The 20,662-nt window shown below is 46.2% G+C and overlaps 1 protein-coding gene across 31 annotated transcripts in view; it reads right to left on the bottom strand.

The window, feature by feature from the left end:
- TACC2 (transforming acidic coiled-coil containing protein 2) overlaps positions 1–20,662 on the bottom strand; it is a 264,869-nt gene that overhangs the window by 233,769 nt on the left and 10,438 nt on the right. For 2 of the 31 annotated variants that reach the window (XM_077947662.1, XM_077947678.1), the window contains exon 1: positions 2,199–2,245. The exons of 22 other annotated variants lie outside the window; for them this stretch is intronic. The gene's annotated coding sequence lies outside the window, so the exon portion shown is untranslated. Of the gene's footprint in view, positions 1–1,203; positions 1,739–2,198; positions 2,246–20,662 lie in introns of those variants that run through there. 7 more of the 31 variants (XM_077947699.1, XM_077947702.1, XM_077947668.1 and 4 more) reach the window with 4 other exon arrangements.

Genomic DNA, 20,662 nt, shown 5'->3' with positions numbered 1-20,662 from the left:
CACGCCTGGCTAATTTTTGTATTTTTAGTAGAGACGGGGTTTCACCATCTTGGCCAGGCTGGTCTTGAACTCCTGACCTCATGATCCACCCGCCTCGGCCTCCCAAAGTGCTGGGATTACAGGTGTGAGCCACCACACCCGGCCTATTTAATGTTCATCGTAATTAGGGTGCTTCCCACACAATTCACGGAGAAGCCCAGTGCATTTACTGACCTCATCCAACTGAATTCCATATGATGCTATCATATATTCAGGCCTAGAGGTGTTACCTTCACTTTTTCCAGTTAGAAAAACTAAATTACAGAAAATCTTTAAGAATCATAGACTTTCAGAGCTGGAGCCGTAGAGATGACCAGTTTAACCCAGTGGGGGAACTCAGGCTGGAGAACGTAAGGAGCTTGCCAAAGACCCAGTTTGGGGAGGCCAAAAGTTGGAAATAAACCTCAAACTCCATCCTTCTAATTGAAGATTTCTTCATGGAAATACGGTTTTCATCATAGTATTTCCTCAGAGAGTTTAAAATTCACCCATTGACTTGCTTATTTATTTAAGCAACATTGATTGCGTAGTCACCCTGCACTATGTGTACTGAACCATCACTGGAAAAGAAAATGGTTCAAACAGGCCCAATTAAAATGCCTCCAAACTGAGAAAACTGTGATTGACGTCCCGACAGCAGTCAATTCTTTCACTCCTAACCCTTTAATCAAAAGGATATGACTCCTTAATCCTTTCTTGCCTTTTGCTGTAGACACACACACACATACACACACAATCACATGCTCAGAGAATGTAAAAATCTACATGCATTTAAAATTAATCACTTCCATTTATTTTTTACGTTCATTTGGAAGATGATCCCTCGTTAGAAAATATTGAGTGTTAGAAGAATCATTGCCTTATCAATTATTAACTTCCTTGTATCTTCCAGGTTGAATCATAAGGTTGAATGTAATATTAATTTGTGACAATCATTAACCAAATTAAATACAATAACCTTATTAAAAATCAAGGCATCTGAACTAGGTTTTTAAACAAACAGACTAAAGAGACCGGCAAAACTCCTGGTGAGGTGTAAATTGTAAAACCACCGAGGGAAGCCTGGCTTCCTGGAATCCTCTTCTAGAGAACTCTGCAACCACCACCCTCTCGGGCTTTCCCAAGACAGAACCGAAGGTGCACACATCTCTGCCTCCTACTTACTTTTGGGGGTGGTCTGGATTTGGAGGCTGCGGGCGCATGGAAATTCTGCCCTTCAGCAACTGGATTTTCTCCTCCTCCGTTCAGAATTGTGCGAGTTCTAAGCAGAACCCCTGACACACCCCAAGCAGTCGGGCAAACAGTGCGTCTCCGCCCTCGCACTGGTGCAAGCCGCTGCACTTCATACCTGGGCAGGAGCCGTGCAGAGCCGTCGCGATTAGACAAGCGTTCCTGCCCACGGGAAATCAGCGTTTCCCAGCCCGTCAGTTTCAGGGCCTTTCACACAGGGATTTTCCCCGTTATTACATCAGCAGGGCTCCTTTCAGAGAAGGTTTATCCAAACTAAAGCGGCCCCTGCCATCCGATTGGCCGCACCTGGCAGCTTAGAACTGTCCCTTGCAAGGAGCCTTCCGCCAGGAACCTCTCATTTCTCTCTTGCCCTTTATGCAGTAGGGCCGGGAACAAACCTTTCTTTCTAAAAATGAGACAACTGCTCCCGGGGCTTCCTGTTTGCACCTGGGCAAATTCCGCCGTAAATAATGTGGAAACACACATACAAAAAGAAAAAAAAAAAAAACTTTGCAAAAATGTGATGACGCGGCAGTCTGGCACCTGTTTATGGAGTGTGCAGAATGTACTTACCCAGGCGTGGCTTGAGTTTCGGCAAGTGAGGTCATAAAAAGCAGCAGGCTTGCCCAGATCGCTGACAGGCAGACCTGCCGGCCCACCCTGGGTGGAGGAGGCCCTGTGGACCTCGGGTGGGGCAGAGAGTACCGACCCAAAGACCCTCCTGCCCCACAGCCTCCGGCCGCCCGCAGTTCCTCCAGTCATTGCCACTCAGCCATCCTGTGCATGCATGCAGCCAGTTTCTACTTTTGTGTAGGGCAGAAACTTTCAGGCAAATGGAAGCTCCTTACCCCTGCCACAAGGTAGGACCACTCCATGGAAACAAATTAGCATTTATTTCATCAAAGGCTTCCAGAGACCACGCATCTTACCAAGCTCAGAGGACCCTTAGGAGCTCCTTGGAGGTGGTGGAGGAAGCTAGTCGAGGAGGCGGAGCTCAGTACCCCGCTTCTGGATGGAACAGAGCAGAAGTGTGTATGTTTCACCAGATGAATGGATAAACAAGATGCCGTCTATCCATACAATGGAATATTCTTCAGACATGAAAAGGAATGCAGTCCTGACACATGCTACAACGAGGAGGAGCTCCAAAAGCCTCACCCGAAGTGAAAGAAGCCGGGCACAAAAGGTCATAGATTTTGCGATTCCATGGATAGGAAACAGCCAGAGTTAGGCAAATTCATAGAGACAGAAACCAGACGGGTTGCTGTCAGGGGCGGGGGGAAGGGGAAGTGTCGGCTTAATGGGCACAGGATTTTATTTTAGGGTGATGAAAATGTTTTGGAACTAAATAGAAGTGGTGGTTTCACAGCATCGTGATATACTAAATGCCACTGAATTGTTCACTTTTAAATGGTTAATTTTATGTAAGGTGAATTTCACCCGAATTTTTACAAGTGTATATGTTTCATATATGGGGTTTCTGCATAAGACATTGCTTGAAAAAAGAATTTGCAGCCCTAAGAAAGAATGAGTTCACGTCCTTTGCAGCGATGATGAAGCTGGAAGCCATCATCCTCAGCAAACTAACACAGGAACAGAAAACCAAACACCGCAGTTCTCACTCATAAGTGGCAGTTAACATTGAGAACACAGGGACACAGAGAGGGGAACATCACACACCAGGGCCTGTTGGGGTTTGGGAGTGAGGAGAGGGAACTTGGAGGACGGGTCAATAGGTGCAGCAAACCACCATGGCATTCATATACCTAAGTAACAAACCTGCACGTTCTGCACAAGTATTCCTTTTTTTTTTTTTTTAAGAAGAAAGAAAGAAAGAAAAAAAAAATGAGTTCTAGTTTTACGTTAAAAAAAAAAAAAAGAATTCCACTACTAGGTTAAAAAAAATGTTTGGGCCGGGCGTGGTGGCTCACTCCTGTAATCCCAGCACTTTGGGAGGCCGAGGTGGGCGGATCACGAGGTCAGGAGATCGAGACTACCCTGGCTAACCCGGTGAAACCCCGTCTTTACTAAAGATACAAAAATTAGCCGGGCGAAGTGGCGGGCGCCTGTAGTGCCAGCAACTCCGGAGGCTGAGGCAGGAGAATGGCGGGAACCCGAGAGGCGGAGCTTGTAGTGAGACAAGATCGCGCCGCTGCGCTCCAGCCTGGGCGACAGAGCAAGACTCCGTCTCAAAAAAAAAAAAAAAAAAAAAAAAAATGTTTGGAGGGATGAGAGACAAGACTGTTTGCCTCTTCCCCCTCAAAGAACTACAGAAGAATTTTTCTTTTTCTTTTTTTGAGATAGTTTCACTCTGTCACTCAGACTGGACGAAGTGCAGTGGTGTGATCTCGGCTCACTGAAACCTCTGCCTCTAGGATTCGAGCCATAATATGCCACCATGCCTGGCCACAGAATAATTTTTCTAAGAAGGAGAATCTTATTAAGCAAAACGTCTTGAATGAGCCAATTGGGAATGGCGGCAAGTCTTCAACAGGTGGCAAAACACAGGGAAAGCCCTGGTAAAGGGAGGAAAAGAACTAGAGGCTACTCCTGAGGACTGGGCGGGAGGGAGGGAGAGAGGATGCCTCACCAAAATGGCGGCGGCACAGGGGACTTCGCAGGGCGGATCTGTGCAATCTTCTATCTTCAGCTGTGGGCGCTGCTGTGACGTAAAATCCATAAAGCACCCTCCAGAAACCACTTTCCGGAAACCACCCTCCAGAAACTGTCAACTTTGTGGCCCACACATGCCTGGGGTGACTGGGGCTTCTGTGAGAGTGTGAATGCTCTGAGCAGAGAAGAGAGCCTGCTCTGCTCAGCTCCACCACAGATTCGGCGGCTTCAGTAACAGTTACTGTCTCATCATCCTGGAGGCTGCAGGTTCCAGATCAAGGTGTTGGCCAGGTTGGTGTCTTCTGTGCCCTTTTTTTGGCTTGTGGAGGGCAGTCTTCTCCCCAGGTCTTCACATGGTCTTCCCTCTGTGTCCCTCTATGTCCTAAGCTTTTTTGTTTTTGAGAGGGAGCCTTGCTCTGTCGCCCAGGCTGGAGTGCAGTGGTGAGATCTCGGTTCACTGCAAACTCCGCCTCCCGGATTCACGCCATTCTCCTGCCTCAGCCTCCAGAGTAGCTGGGACTACAGGTGCCCGCCACCACGCCTGGCTAATTTTTTTGTATTTTTATCAGAGACGGGGTTGCACCGTGTTAGCCAGGATGGTCTCGATCTCCTGACCTCGTGATCCGCCCGCCTCGGCCTCCCAAAGTGCTGGGATTACAGGTGTGAGTCACCGCGCCCCACCTCCTACTCTCTTCTTCTAAGGACAACAGTCATGTTGGATCTGGCGCCCCCATAGGGCTTCATTTTACCTTAATTACCTCTTGAAAGGTCTTATCTCCAAAGGCAATCATATTCTAAGGTACTAGGGTTAGGATTTCAACATATGAATTTCGTGGGGACACAAACCAATTAAGCATCTTATAGAAGAAACTTGGAGTCAGAAGAAGCTGGGGGAAATGTAAAGCTGAGGCATTTAGACATGTCTTTGGGAAGGCAATGACACCACCCCACAGTGCTCAGAATGGGGCAGTTTAAGCCAATTTAACTACAGCTTCAGACCACAGAGGTGAGAAAGGCCTCAGGTGTGCAGGGACCGACTTTTTTTTTTTTTTTTTTTGAGACAGTCTCATTCTGTCGCCCAGGCTGGAGTACAGTGGTGTGATCTCAGCTCACTGCAACCTCAGTCTCCCGGGTTCAAGAGATTCTTCTGTCTCAGCCTCCCAAGGAGCTGGGACTACAGGCGCGTGCCACCATGCCTGGCTAATTTTTGTATTTTTAGTAGAGATGGGGTTTCACCATGTTGGCCAGGCTGGTCTCAAACTCCTGACTTCAGCTGATCCGCCCGCCTCAACCTTCCAAAGTGCTAGGATTACAGGCGTGAAACACGGTGCCCAGCCTAATTCACTTCTTACTAATGCATTTCATAAACACTGAGTTTTTTGTTTCTTTGTTTATTTGTTTGTTTGAGACGGAGTCTCACTCTGTCGCCCAGGCTGGAGTGCAGTGGCATGATCTGGGCTCACTGCAACCTCTGCTTCCTGGGTTCAAGTGATTCTCCTGCCTCAGCTTCCTGAGTAGCTGGGACTATGGGTGCGTGCCACCACACACAGCTTATTTTTGTATTTTTAGTAGAGACGGGGTTTCACCACATTGGGCAGGCTGGTCTCGACCTTCTGACCTCAGGCCATCCCCCTACCTTGGCCTCCTAAAGTGAGTGCTGGATTACAAGCATGAGCCACCGTGCCCGGCCAACGTTGAGTTTTTGTTTTTGTTTTTTTAATGTGCCAAGCTCTGTTAGATGCTCATGTCCTCTTTTATGCTTAGGGCAAAGCTATGAGATATGTTTTGTCCTCTTTTTTTTTTTTTTAATAGCAGATGAACTGCCAAAGCCCGTAAATGCACATAAGTGGTTTGGCCAAAGTCCACCAGAGAGCAGGAGGAAGGATGGAGATCCTGCATTCAATGAACAATGTGATGCTACCACCTTGGGAAGATTTTTGCAAAGAATTCAAAGGTAACTTCCTGTCTTTATCTCTTGTTTATTTAGTTCTGTAACAGAGCATGGTTTTTCTAGTTGTTGGCAACTAAAGCTGATTTGGAATCAGCTCATGTGATCCCCCTCCTTGATCAGGGAGGAGAGTGGAAAGTGCAGGTTTGGGCCAGGTGACTAATCACTGTGGCTGAGGCAGCCTAGCAGAAATGGGTAGCCAGAACCATGGCCAAGATGACCAAGAGCATAACTGGGGACTTGGGCCCTATGCGCGGGCCTGCAAGAGAAGGGGAAATGGAAACATGAGAAGCAACACAGCAGCAAGACTGCAGAAGCCACCATGGGCGGAGCGGGTGGAAGACATTACTAGGGACTGTGAAGTCTAGGCCAGGCTGATGCCCCATTTTATACACTGCACATGGGGTGGAGAGGGGCAGGGAGCTGAAGAATCGGAGACAAGATCACACAGGTCTTGGCCGGGCACAGTGGCTCATGTCTGTAATCCCAGCACTTTAGGAGGCTGAGGTGGGTGGATCGCCTGAGGTCAGGAGTTCGAGACCAGCCTGGCCAACATAGTGAAACGCCGTCCCTACTAAAAACACAAAAAATTAGCTGGGCGTGGTGGCAGGCGCCTGTAATCCCAGCTACTCCGGAGGCTGAGGCAGGAGAATCGCCTGAACCCGCTAGGCAGAGGTTGCAGTGAGCCAAGATCGTGCCATTGCACTCCAGCCTGGACAGCAAGAGCAAAACTCCATCTCAAAAAAAAAAAATGAAAAAAGAAAAATCACACAGGTCTTGTTTCATCAATGATAAGATGAAGGCTTAGAGAGGTTTTGCAGCTTGCACAAGGTCTTTACCCCATACTTCTCTGTGAGTACAGCCTAGTAATAATCTATTGGGATTTGTTGACATGTTAGGCAGTCACATCATGTTTTCTATTAGAGTTTTTATTCTCTATTGAAAAAATTATCTTTTTTTGCAATGTGATAGAAATGTATCGTTTTATAAGTTTAATAAATTCTGATTTTTCTCCTACATAGAATAATTTAGATTATTAGTGCTGGAAGAAGCTTGAAGACCACCCTCTCCAAAGCCTCTTTTTACAGATGAGGAAGCTGAGGCCTAGAGGTTGGAAATGATTTACCCAACATCCCACAGTCTTCCAGTTCCAAGGCTGGAACCAGAACTGGCTTCACACAGGCTTGCCTCCTCTCATCTCGACCAGGGCCCTACAGGCTCTGAATCGCTTCTCCAGACAAGACCAGACCAGACCAGCAAGCTCAGATCAGAACCGCGTTTTCTGCCATGGCATTGCTCCCCAGCCACAGAGGCCTCGGGCAGTCCGGTTCCGCATCAGTGGAGGAGGTGGTCCAAGTTGTGTTTGCTCATCAAGGGGGACCCACAGCTCCCATGGCTGATTGACAAACCCAACGACCTAAGCCCGTTGCTATTCACAGATGGCCCAGCCCTCATCCTAAGGCCATCAGGAGACCTCAGCTTCTTTCTCCGGTGACTGAATTCAGTGTTCTAACTCCCTACCTTACACAGCTGAGCATGGAGCTACTAATAGCTCTGTTATCATGTTCCCGTTTTAATACAAACAAACAGCCGTAGCCCAGGAAAGAGATTTGTCAGAGGTTGCTTGCCTTCTGCTCTGGCAAGAGACCTTCACAGCACCAAGCACCTGGCTGTTCTGTGGGGTTTGAGTAAAATGATGACTCTTCTTTCACACCCTCCCCTTAGCCTCCTATTTCTTCCCTTCCTCCACCTTTGAGGCCACCTAGAAATTTTGATGTAGAGAATTCCAATCTTGTAGAACATCAGGACTGGGAAAACCTTAGAGATTCCCTGCTCTCATGACCCAGTGATCAGAAACAGAACTGACATATTCATCCTTCTGGTCATGACAGACTGGGCCGGTTATTGAGTTATTGCTTGTCACCTCCAAATCCCCCACATTCAGATGTTGGGGGACTCTGCAAACTGCATTTCTGCTTTGCCAACTGCTCTTCAAGAAGCTCTGCCAGGAGGGACCAGAGGCCAGAGGAGGAAGAAGGACAGGGAACACACTCCTTCCGGTCTGTTTCTTTTTTCTCTGAGCAGCACCCTGGCCCACTGCTTCACCCAGGCAGTAGCAGTTCCCTCCCTCAGCAGTGAAAGAACCAAGTTTGCAGTTTTACTGATTCCTGCAGAGCCAGCCACATGGTGCTCCCTCAGACACGCCAGCTCCAGCCACGTGGAGCCCCCTCCATGGAGCTCTGAGGTTCACTTCTGTGGGGCTCCTCCTCTAAGCTTCCAATTTTTTTTTTTTTTTTTTTTTTTTTGAGACGGAGTCTCACTCTGTCACCCAGGCTGGAGTGCAGTGGCGCAATCTCGGCTCACTGCAAGCTCCACCTCCTGGGTTCACGCCATTCTCCTGCCTCAGCCTCCCAAGTAGCTGGGACTACAGGTGCCTGCCACCACACCCGGCTAATTTTTTTTGTATTTTTAGTAGAGATGGGGTTTTACCATGTTAACCGGGATGGTCTTGATCTCCTGACCTCGTGATCCGCCCACCTTGGCCTCCCAAAGTGCTGGGATTACAGGCATGAGCCACCGTGCCTGGCCATAAGCTTCCAAATTTTAATAATTTCAACTTCTACCCTTTCCTCCCCCAGGCTTAAGGGTGGTAGCTGCTTTCTGAAGTTGCTACCTTCCATGATACCTGAGAGTTTGCTTTTTGCCTTTCTACTTACATAGATAACAATTCTTCATATATCAAATTCTATTAAAATAACTGGGAAGTTTGGCTGGGAGCAGTGGCTCACGCTTGTAATCCTAGCACTTTGGGAGGCCAAGGCAGGCTGATCACCTGAGGTCAAGAGTTCGAGATCAGCCTGGCCAACATGGTGAAACCCCATATTTACTAAAAATACAAAAATTAGCCAGGCGTGGTGGCGGGCGCCTGTAGTTCCAGCTACTCGGGAGGTAGAAGCAGGAGAATCATTTGAACCCAGGAGGTGGAGGTTGCAGGGAGCTGAGATCTTGCCACTGCACTCCAGCCTGGGTGACAAAATGAGACTCCATCTCAAAAACAAAAACAGACAAACAAACAACTGGAAGCTTTTCATCTCCTGACTCAATTCTGACTGATAGGCTGACAGAGCTGAGATCCAAACCTAGGTCTTCTTTCTCCTGGTTCAGGACTCTTTGCACTGGAACCCAATAAATATTTGTTCAATTAAAGGAATAGTAAAGTGAGTTCACTCCATTCATTGGTTCCAATGTTAATAAGATGTTGTTTCAGATTCCTATCACTACCACCACCAACAAATTATCACCTAATTGCAGCCTAGACTTCCTGCCATCCAAGTGTCAAGCTCTGTCACAGGCTATTAGAATTGAGAAGGACTATGGCCAGGCACGGAGGCTCATGCCTATAATCCCAGCACTTTGGGAGCCTGAGGCAGGCAGATCACTTGAGGTCAGGAGTTTGAGACTAGCCTGGCCAAAAATCTCATCTCTACTAAAAATACTAAAATTATTCAGGTATGGTGACAGGCACCTGTAATTCCAGCTACCCAGGAGACTGAGGTAGGAGAATCGCTTGAACCCAGGAGGCAGTGGTTGCAGTGAGCCAAGATTGTGCCACTGCACTCCAGCCTGAGTGACAGAGAATTGTGAATGGCGGGTGGACCTAGGGGACAGCTCAGATTGGCAGGGTCAGAAGTGGAGTAGGCATTGGGGTAGCACAAGCAGTTGAGTCAGGGAGCAGACAGAGGGCTAGGTAGACAGGGATACAGGGTCAGGTAGACAGTGACACAGGGCCAGGTGGAGAGGGACACAATGTGGCTGGGGAGGTGGGAAGGGCTGCAGCCAAACTGGGGAGAGAGGATAGCTCTGCAGCCCTGCACTGCTCTTTTGTTTTTTGTTTGTTTGTTTTTTGTTTTAAGAAAGTCTTACTCTGTTGCCAGGCTGGAGTGCAGTGGCGGGCTCTTGGGTCACTGCAACCTCCACCTCTCGGGTTCAAGTAATTCTCCTGCTTTAGCCTCCTGAGTAGCTGGGACTACAGGCACACACCACCACGCCCAGCTAATTTTTGTATTTTTAGTAGAGACGGGGCTTCACCTTGGTGACCAGGATGGTCTCAATCTCTTGACCTCGTGATCTGCCTGCCTCGGCCTCCCAAAGTGCTGGGATTACAGGCATGAGCCACCACACCCAGCCTACACTGCTCTTTAATGGGGAGGTCTCAGGAAATCATGTCCTAGGATGGTTTAGCCAGGTCATAAAGTTTCTAGCTCATGAGCTGGAATCTGATTCTTCAGGGACAGAGGCCAGGTACCTTGGCAGGTTGGCTTTCCAAGTTATGAACCTCTAAACCAGAACCTAGAATATTCATGGGATCTCTGAGTCTGCTGAATACTTCCAGTGATGGGAAACTCACTGAAACTCACTACCTTCTGAGGCATCCTATCTGGAGAGAGTTTACCAGATCACTAGAAAGTTATTTCCATTGCTCCACTATCCAGATCATACCCACAATTCTGTGAGATATCCCAGGGCTCTGAACAGTGATGACACCACTAAGCAAGGACTGGGTAATGGTCAGTGGTGAGGCCCAAGGACCAACGGGGCTAATCTAGTTGGACAGACCTTTACCCAAGAGCCAATCTAAATTTGCCTTGTTCAGAGACTACAGAGTCAGCATATTCCCTTGTTTTCATGGCTGGTGAGTGGTAGCTGGTAGCTCGCCAGCCCACAGCTGAACACCGACACATGAGGGATCTCAGCTGAGACCAAGAGAACCACCCAGAGGGGCAGCTAAGTCCATCCCAAGTTGCCAACCCACAGGATCAAAAGCTAAATAAATAAACTCTTGTCTTAAACCACTAAGTGTTGGGGTGGTTTGTGATGTTGCAAAAGCTAACTGATAAGATTTCCCCAGAGGCTCTCACTTTCCTTTCCTTCACACCGGCCTGCACCCAACTGTGGCTGGCAGTCATGAAGATCTAAGCATTGCATCACAAAGGATGCCACGCGAGGGAAGACTGAGGGATGCATCCAATCCCTCTCCACTGTTGAAATGACCATTTACAGGCATGGCCCCTTGACTGGCAGCCACCAGTGTTGTCTTGGTCTATGCCAGACCCCGTGTCATCAGGATGCCAGAGTGTGTCAGCCTCTCTGGGGATGAGGCTCTGAGCATTCCATTCTGGAATTGCAAAATGGAAACATGATTTGCAGTAAAGGGCGTCTTTTTCCCCTGCTAAACCAGATGCTTGATGACACATTAAAATATAAGGTTCCCCTTACTCGCAATTTCCATACCATCCCTCTCTGCAGACAAGATGAGCAAAAACCGTGTTTCTTATTAAAACAAGCTGCTGTAACCCACAAAAACTCAGACATCAGTTTGAACCCCAAAGCTGAACTATGCTGTCATTTTTGGATATCAAATACAGTATCAACATCATGAAGAAGTGTGGGTTAAGGCAAGAGAGAGGGATGACAGAATGAAGGGGTGGGGAGGCTGTTCCAGTGTAAACAACATGGGAGAGATTTTGAGAGGGGGATAGTGTCAGTGCCAAATACACCAGAGCCAAAGAGATTATTCCTGATGACACACATGTCAGAGCAGAACTAAGAAACTGCAGATATTTGCCTCCCATATGACATCATAGGACTTCGCAAATGCAATCATCCAACCTCAGAGAGAGTTTTAGCTAACATCAGGCTACTTTATTATTTAAGTTACAAATAGCTTTTTAAAACCTCTGTTTCCCAGGCAAGCTTATTGAAAACGGAGTCTCATTCTGTCGCCAGGCAAGGGTGCAGTGGTGCAATCTCGGCTCACTGCAACCTCCGCCTCCCGGGTTCAAGCGATTCTCAGCCTCCTGAGTAGCTGGGACTACAGGCGCGCACCCCCATGCCCAGCTAATTTTTGTGTTTTTAGTAGAGGTGGGGTTTCATCAAGTTGGCCAGGCTGGTCTCGATCTCTTGACCTTGTGATCTGCCTGCCTTGGTCTCCCAAAGTCCTGGGATTACAGGTGTGAGCCACTACGCCTGACCAATAACAACTATTATATAATTTTTAAATGTCCTTAATGAATAGTACTTTGTTAAGTACCATTTGGCCAGTTTATACTTCTCCCCAGCAAGAGCAAGAACAGAAGAACAACTTAACCATATTTGTATTTTGTGGGTTTTTTTTGAGAGGGAGTCTCTCTCTGTCACCCAGGCTGGAATGCAGTGGCACAATCTCTGCTCACTGCAACCTCTGCCTCCCATATTTGACTGATTCTCCTGCCTCAGCCTCCCGAGTAGCTGAGATTACAGGGGTGCACCACCACACCCAGCTAATTTCATATTTGTTTTTAAGTTAGCTTTTGGGGTAACTGAAAATAATAGAGGCCTCCAGTTACCTGTCCCCCAATACTTCCTCCCAAAGTGATATAAAATAATGAGAAAGGAGAAATAAATGTACTCAAAAGGCAGGCTTTCTATAACCTGAAGACAGAAAATAAAACAGAGAACTGGAATCACTTTTCAAAACTGTAAATAAAAAGAGGAAAGTCAGAAAATCCTGGATTTTTCTCATGGTCCTGTCCTCACCCTACAACGAGTGTTTGTAGAGAACAAAGGCAGACCCAGTTCCCTAGAAACAATTGGGACGATACAGAGGGCGGCTAATGAAAGGGGCCTACATTGTTCTAGAATTATTGTCAGATGATTAAGTATACCCAAACATAGAAAAGTCTTTAAAAAGTGTCTGAGCAGGTCACAGTAGGGACTATTACAAAGGAATTTCAAAGCACATGGAATGTAAAGGGATAGGTACAGCCGGGCATGGTGGCTCATGCCTGTAATCCCAGCACTTTGGGAGGCCAAGGCGGGTGGATCACCTGAGGTTGGGAGTTTGAGACCAGCCTGACCAACATGGAGAAACCCCGTCTCTACTAAAAGTACAAAATTAGCCATGCGTGGTGGCACATGCCTGTAATCCATGTGCTACTTGGGAGACTGAGGCAGGAGAATCGCTTAAACCGGCAGGCGGAGGTTGCGGTGAGCTGAGATTGCACCACTGCACTCCAGCCTGGGCAACAAGAGCAAAATTCTGTCTCAAATAATAATAATAATAATAACAAAGGGATAGACAGAATACAAAGGGCAGCCTTCAAAATGCATGCTTTCTGGGGGGAAAAAAAAGGCAGAAATGATAATAGGACTACCCAATGGCAACTGGGTGTTTGTCTTGGTCCATCTTCTGTTCCTATAACAGAATACTACAGACTGGGTAATTTATAATACAAAGAAATGTATTTCTTACAGTTTTGGGGGCTGGGAAATCCAAGGTTAAGGAGCCACACGTGGTGAGGGCCTTCTTGCTGTCGGGAGGACTCTCTGCAGAGTCCTGAGGCGGTCAGAGGCATCACATGGCAAGAGGCTAGAGTACGCCAAACTGGCTTTCATAACAGGCCCACTCTCTTGATAACTAACCCATTCCCATCATGACCCATTAATCTATTAATTCATGAGTGGATTAATTCATCTTCCTCCCATTAAAGGCCCCACTTCTCAATGCTGCCACATTGGGGATTAAATTTCAACAAGAGTTTTGAAAAGACAAACATTCAAACCACAGCAGTGTTAAATGGGGAAAAGAAAGAAAAAGACAAAAGTTAGAGTTCTGTGAAAAGAAAAGAGCATCACAAAATAAAACGACTCAGAAACCTTCTTGAACCTCACCCTAACGAACATGGCCTGTGTACAGACCAGGGGACTGCTAAACTAGGAATCCCATAAAACACCTCAGTGCCATCAAAATGGACAAGAAGAAGGTCAACAAATCCACACAGAGTTTTTGAAAAACAGAACAAAACAACAAAAAAAGGAGATAATATTTTACACATACTACCTGAGGAAAATCTTCCTTACACCCTGAGACCAGCTATGAAGAGGAACAAAATTCTAACTCAGCATTCCAAACAGCATATAATACTCTCAAGTCTGCATTTGAGCATATATAAAATACTTTGAATCAGAAATTCAAACATGCAAATAGAAATGGACAAAAAGCAAGGAGGAATAAAAAGATTGTTGATTGAACTCCAGAAAAAAATACAAGAAAAAAGACAAATTTTTTTTTTTTTTTTTTTTTTTTTTTTGGAGACGGAGTCTGGCTCTGTCGCCCGGGCTGGAGTGCAGTGGCCGGATCTCAGCTCACTGCAAGCTCCGCCCCCCGGGTTTACGCCATTCTCCTGCCTCAGCCTCCCGAGTAGCTGGGACTATAGGCGCCCGCCGCCTCGCCCGGCTAGTTTTTTGTATTTTTTAGTAGAGACGGGGTTTCACCGTGTTAGCCAGGATGGTCTCGATCTCCTGACCTCGTGATCCGCCCGTCTCGGCCTCCCAAAGTGCTGGGATTACAGGCTTGAGCCAAAAAAAGACAAAATTATCTCAGAAATAAATAAATAAATCATAAGGCACCCAAAGGATAATAGATTTAAATGAAAATTTAATAAAAGGCATTTTAAAAATCAGGAAAGTGGCCAGGCACGGTGGCACACACCTGTCACTACTTAAATTGGCCTCCCCAAAAATTCAGAGTCTAGGGTTTTCCCAAAGATAGTTTGGAGGGCAGGGAGCTAGGGAATGGGTGCTGCTAATTGGTTGGGGATGCAATCAGAGGCATGTGGATAGAAGGTACTCCTGTACTGAGTCCAAGTCTGGGAGGTGGGGCGTAGGCCCACAGAGGAATCGCTGGTCTAGGTGAAATCATCTGGTAATCAGAAATGTCAAACTCTGAAAACATCTTAAAAGACTAACCTTAGGTTGTACTACGGTGATTTTATTTACAGGAATAATTGGGGAAGTTGCAAACTTTTGACCTCTGGAACAACTAGTGTAATTTTGTTGTTGTTGTTGTTGAGACAGAGTCTCGCTCTGTCACCCAGGCTGGAGTGCAGTGGCACGATCTTGGCTCACTGCAACCTCTGCCTCCCAGATTCAAGCAATTCTCCTGTTTCAGCCTCCTGAGTAGCTGGGACTACAGGTGCCCACCACCACCCCCAGCTAATTTTTGTATTTTTAGTCGAGATGGGGTTTCCCCATATTGGTCAGACTGGTCTTGAACTCCTGACCTTAGGTGATCCACTCACCTCGCCCTCCCAAAGTGCTGGGATTAGAGGTGTGAGTCACCATGCCCCACCAACTACACCTACATCTTAGCAGAATTTAGACCTCTCTTATCGTCCTAACCTGGTGGCCTTTCATTAGTTTTCTGCCTGCCTCGGCCTCCCAAAGTGCTAGGATTACAGGCATGAGCCACTGCTCCTAGCCCTTTTCATTAGTTTTATAAAGGCGGTTTAGGGCCAGGCATGGTGGCTCACACCTGTAATCCCAGCACTTTGGGAGGCTGAGGCAGGTGGATCACGAGGTCAGGAGATCGAGACCATCCTGGCTAACACGGTGAAACCCAGGTTCTACTAAAAATACAAAAAAATTAGCCATGCATGGTGGCAGGCACCTGTAGTCCCAGCTACTGGGGAGGCTGAGGCAGGAGAATGGCATGAACCTGGGAAGCAGAGCTTGCAGTGAGCTGAGATCGCGCCACTGTACTCTAGCCTGGGAGACAGAACAAGACTCCGTCTCAAAAAAAAAAAAAAAAAAAAAAAAGGGGAGCTTAGTTTTGGAAGGGGTTATTATCATTTAAACTATAAACTCCCTAGGCCAGGTGCGGTGGCTCACGCCTGTAATCCCAGCACCTTGGGAGGCTGAGGCAGGCAGATCACGAGGTCAGGAGATCAAGACCATCCTGGCTAACATGGTGAAACCCCGTCTCTACTAAAACTACAAAAAACTAGCCGAGCGTGGTGGCTGGCGCCTGTAGTCCCAGCTAGTCGGGAGGGTGAGGCAGGAGAATGGCATGAACCTGGGAGGTGGAGGTTGCAGTGAGCCGAGATCGCGCCATTGCAATTCAGCCTGGGTGACAGAGGGAGACTCCATCTCAAAAAAAAGCCAAAAAAAAAAAAAGAAAAACTCCCAGTTATCTTGGTCCACAACCGGAAGTGACCAGAGGCAGTTTGGAGGTTAAAGGCAAACTAGAGTTGGTTAGGTCAGATCTCTTTCAGTGGTACAGCTTTTGCAAAGGCAGTTTTATAATGACAACAAAAACACTACATATATATCAGAGTCAATGGGATGTAGTTAAAACAGTGATCAGAGGAAAATTCATTGCATCAAACATATTTGTCAGTGAAAATGAAAGAAGGAAAATAATGAATTAAATTCCCAACTCAAAAAACTGGAAAGGAAAACAAAGTAAACCAAGAAAAGCACAAAGAAGAAAAAATAAAGTTAAAGGTAGAAATAAATGAAATATAGAAGAGAAAAATGAGTGATTAATGAATAAATCAGAATCTTTTTTTTTTTTGCTTTTTTGTTTTTTTGGTTTTTTTGAGACAGAGTCTTGCTTTGTCGCCCAAGCTGGAGTGCGATGGTGTGATCTCGGCTCACTGCAACCTCCACCTCCTAGGTTCAAGTGATTTTCCTGCCTCAGCCTCTGGAGTAGCTGGGATTACAGGCGCCCACCACCACACCTGGCTAATTTTTGTAATTTTAGTAGAGATGGGGTTTCACCATGTTGGCCAGGCTGGTCTCAAACTCCCGACATCAGGTGATCCACCCACCTCCGCCTCCTAAAGTGCTGGGATTACAGGCATGAGCCACCATGCCCAAACAAAAGCCTAATTCTTAAAAAATGAATAAACTAAAAAAATCACTAGCTACCTTGATCAGAAAGAAAAAGGGAGAAAGCACAAACACAAAATTACAAGAGGCAAATAACCATTGTAACAGAAGAAATGTTAAACATTACAAGAGGCTGATTTGCAGACGTCTATGCAAATAAAAAATGCATGAAGTGGATAGCATCTTAGTGAAATGTTTGCCAGAAATGACACCATTAAAGTTACAACACTTAAACATACCTATTTCCACAGAAAAACAATAGAGAAATTTACTAAGGAACTATACCACAACAAAAGGATCAGGCCCAGATAATTTCACAAGGGAATTTTACCAAATCTTTAAAAGTCAGATAGTCCCAGAGTGCTCTACAAATTATTCCAAAGCATTTTAAAGGCAGAAGAACCTCTTAATTCCTTTTATGAAGAATGACACTGATTCCTCAACCTGATAAAAATGACACACACACCCCCAGACAAAAACTACAAACCAATATCACTCATGAACATGAGGGATGCAAAAATATTGAAAAATATACTAGCAAACTCCAACACTATATACAGAAAATAATATACCATACTGCTATAGACTGAATGTTATACCCCCTGCCCCAGATTCTTATGTTGAAATCCCCATTGTGAAGGTATTTGGAGGTGGGCCATCTGAGAGGTGATTAGGTCAGGAGGGCTCCATCTTCATGAATGAGATTAGTACCCTTGTAAGAAGAGACTTGGGAGAAATGGTCCCTTTATCATGTGAGGATACAGCAGGAAGGTGGCCATCTGCAAACCAAGAAGAGAACCCTCAGCAGGGCCTTAGCCAGCACCTTCATCTTGGACTTCCCAGCCTCCAGAACTGTGAAAAATAAATTTATGTTGTTTAAGTCACCAGTCTATGATATTCTGTTATAGCAGCCTGGGCTGAATAAGACAATGACCTATAAACAAGAGGAAAAATAATCAATGTAAGTAGATGCAAAGATGACCCAGAGCATGGAATTAGCAAAGACTCAACACAGCTCTTATAACCATAACATAAATAATCTACTGGAAAAGGTAGATATAATAGTGGAAGATATAGGAAATGTCTGGAGGATGTATATGGTGGAGGATATAGGAGGAATATGGAAACTCGGGGGGGGGAAATGGAAAAGTGCCTTAAGAGACATATCAACTAAAAGCAACTTGTGAAACTCATTTGGATCCTGATTTAAATAAATCAAAAGTTTTAAAAATGAGACAACCAGGGATATTTGAACACTGACACAATTTTTATTATTAAGTAATTATTTATTTTTTTGTATGATAAGGATACTGTGGTTATACGCTTACAAAAAGAGTCCTAATTTTTTTTTTTTTTGAGACGGAGTCTTGCTCTGTCGCCGGGGCTGGAGTGCAGTGGCCGGATCTTGGCTCACTGCAAGCTCCGCCTCCCGGGTTCCCGCCATTCTCCTGCCTCAGCCTCCCGAGTAGCTGGGACCACAGGCGCCTGCCACCTCGCCCGGCTAGTTTTTTTTTTGTATTTTTTAGTAGAGACGGGGTTTCACCGTGTTAGCCAGGATGGTCTCGATCTCCTGACCTCGTGATCCGCCCGTCTCGGCCTCCCAAAGTGCTGGGATTACAGGCTTGAGCCACCGCGCCCGGCCTAAGAGTCCTAATTTTTTAGAGATATGATATGGTTTGGCTCTGTCCCCACCCAATTCTCATCTTGAAATCTTGAATTGTAGCTCCCATATTTCTTTTCTTTTCTTTTTCTTTTTTTTTTTTTTGAGATGGGGTCTCACTCTGTCACCCAGGCTAGAGTGCAGTGGTACAATTTTGGCTCACTGCAACCTCTGCCTCCCGGGTTCAACTGATTCTCCTGCCTCAGCCTCCCAAGTATCTGGGACTGCAGGCACACACCACCATGCCTGGCTAATTTTTTGTATTTTTAGTAGAGATGGGGTTTCACCATGTTAGCCAGGATGGTCTTGATCTCCTGACCTCATGATCCTTGGCCTCCCAAAGTACTGGGATTACAGGCGTGAACCACCGTGCCTGGCCCAGCTCTCATAATTCTAACGTGTCATGGGAGGGACCCAATGGGAGGTAACTGAATCATGAGGGTGGGTCTTTCCCATGCTGTTCTTGTGATGGTGAATAAGTCTCAAGAGATCTGATGGTTTTATAAAGGGGAGTTCCCCTACACGAGCTCTCTTGCCTGCCACCATGTAAGACATGAGTTTGCTCCTCATTTGCCTTCTGCCATGATTGTGAGGCCTCCCCAGCCATGTGAAACTGTGAGTCAATTAAACCTCTTTCATTTATAAATTACCCAGTCTCAGGCATGTCTTTATTAGCAGTGTGAGAACAAACTAATACAAAATACATGCTTAACTGTAACTGATTAAACAATGGGATTATTTGTTTTAAAACAATCCAACAGTGCCGGGCACGGTGACTCATGCCTGTAATCCCAGCACTTTGGGAGGCCAAGGCAGGCAGATCACCTGAGGTAAGGGGTTCAGGACCAGCCTGGCCAACATGGTGAAACCCCGTCTTTACTAAAAATACAAAAGTTAGCTGGGCATGGTGGCACATGCCTGTAGTCCCAGCTACTCGGAAGGCTGAGGAAGGAGAATTTCTTGAACCCAGGAGGCGGAGGTTGCAGTAAGCCAAGATCGCACCACTGCACTCCAGCCTGGGCGACAGAGCAACAGAGCGACAGAGTGGGACTGTGTCTGAAAAAAAAAAAATCCAACAGTGGAAGGAGGAAGGCAGATGTTAGTGGGAAGGAGGATAATAAATGAAATAAGATCAACCATTGTAGACAATTGTTGAAACCAGTAGTGGGTACATAAGGATGCTTATAATGTTCTCTCTACTTTTGTTTATACTTGTAAAGTCCCTAATAAAATATTAAGAAAGAAAAGGAGACAGGGTGGAAGGGAGGAAAAGAAATGCTTCCTTCCTCATTTTTGACTAGGGCCCACTCCAGTTCCTAAGCCAATCCTGGCCAAGTCAATCTCTGGCTTGTCAGTGGTGGGCTTTGGAATTAGGTCATCGCTTCATAAGCAGGCATCGAGCAATCTGCCAGTAATTCAGGCTACTAAAGTAAGCTAGTTTTGATTTGCATTTCCTAAACTGAATTTCCCCATTGCACTTAAGACATGAGACCTGGTGTCTCCAACAGAACTCTAAATCCGAGTGCTGCATCCCAAGTCTTCACTCAGCCCTTCTCTTGCATCTGTACTGGTTTGATCCTAGGACCACGTGTCTGACCACTACTCTTGGCTCCTAGACCTTGGGCCTGCAGACTGATCTTGCCAGAGATGAACATATCTTCTAAAGGTTAACTTCCTGAACTCCTGGAATCTACCCATCTGACCGAAGCTCAGTAAGGAGTGACCGATTGCCCTCAGGCGTTGTTTTTCCTCTATTTAATAGCTGCTTCTCCAAGATTGACATCGGTGTCTGCAGAGGGTCATTTTCCTCCACACCTCTTGGGCCAAGACATGTCAACCCAAGTCTCTCTGTTTATGCCAAATGAAGAGGAGGCATGTGCCAAAGCATTGACAGTCCTGGGGCAGTAAAGCAGGCTGGTGTTGGGTAAAGAGAAGAACGCTGACAAATGCCAAATAGGGAAACTTCTACCAGTCCCCGCAAACAGTAATATCACCAAATGCTTTTCAAAGACTTGGAACACATGTGGCGATGAGCTTGTGACCAAGTGTGATTCAAGCATTGCTTGTCTCATCTGTTTGCTATGAAACATGAGATGCAAAAGCACTTTGTCAGATTCTAACTTCAACCTTATGACCAGTTTCAGCAAAAGGATATTCAGAGGAATGGTTTTTCTGAATGACCAAAAGTGAATACAAAGCTGTGCTTTTTAAGCTCAGGGAGCCAGCTGCAAAATTATGTCTCCTCAAAATGAAAATCTTGGTCCCACTTAGAAAAGACCACTCCAATCACGAGGTCAGGAGATCGAGACCATCCTGGCCAACATGGTGAAACCCTGTCTCTACTAAAATACAAAAAATTAGCTGGACATGGTGGCGCACGCCTGTAGTCCCAGCTACTTGGGAGGCTGAGGCAGGAGAATTGCTTGAACCCGGGAGGCGGAGCTTGCAGTGAGCTGAGATGG

This window comes from Macaca mulatta, chromosome 9 (assembly GCF_049350105.2).
Source record: "Macaca mulatta isolate MMU2019108-1 chromosome 9, T2T-MMU8v2.0, whole genome shotgun sequence".
NCBI classification, from domain to species: Eukaryota; Metazoa; Chordata; class Mammalia; order Primates; family Cercopithecidae; genus Macaca; species Macaca mulatta.
The sequence above is the reverse complement of the archived record's forward strand: the minus strand, read 5'-3'. Positions and strand labels throughout refer to the sequence as shown.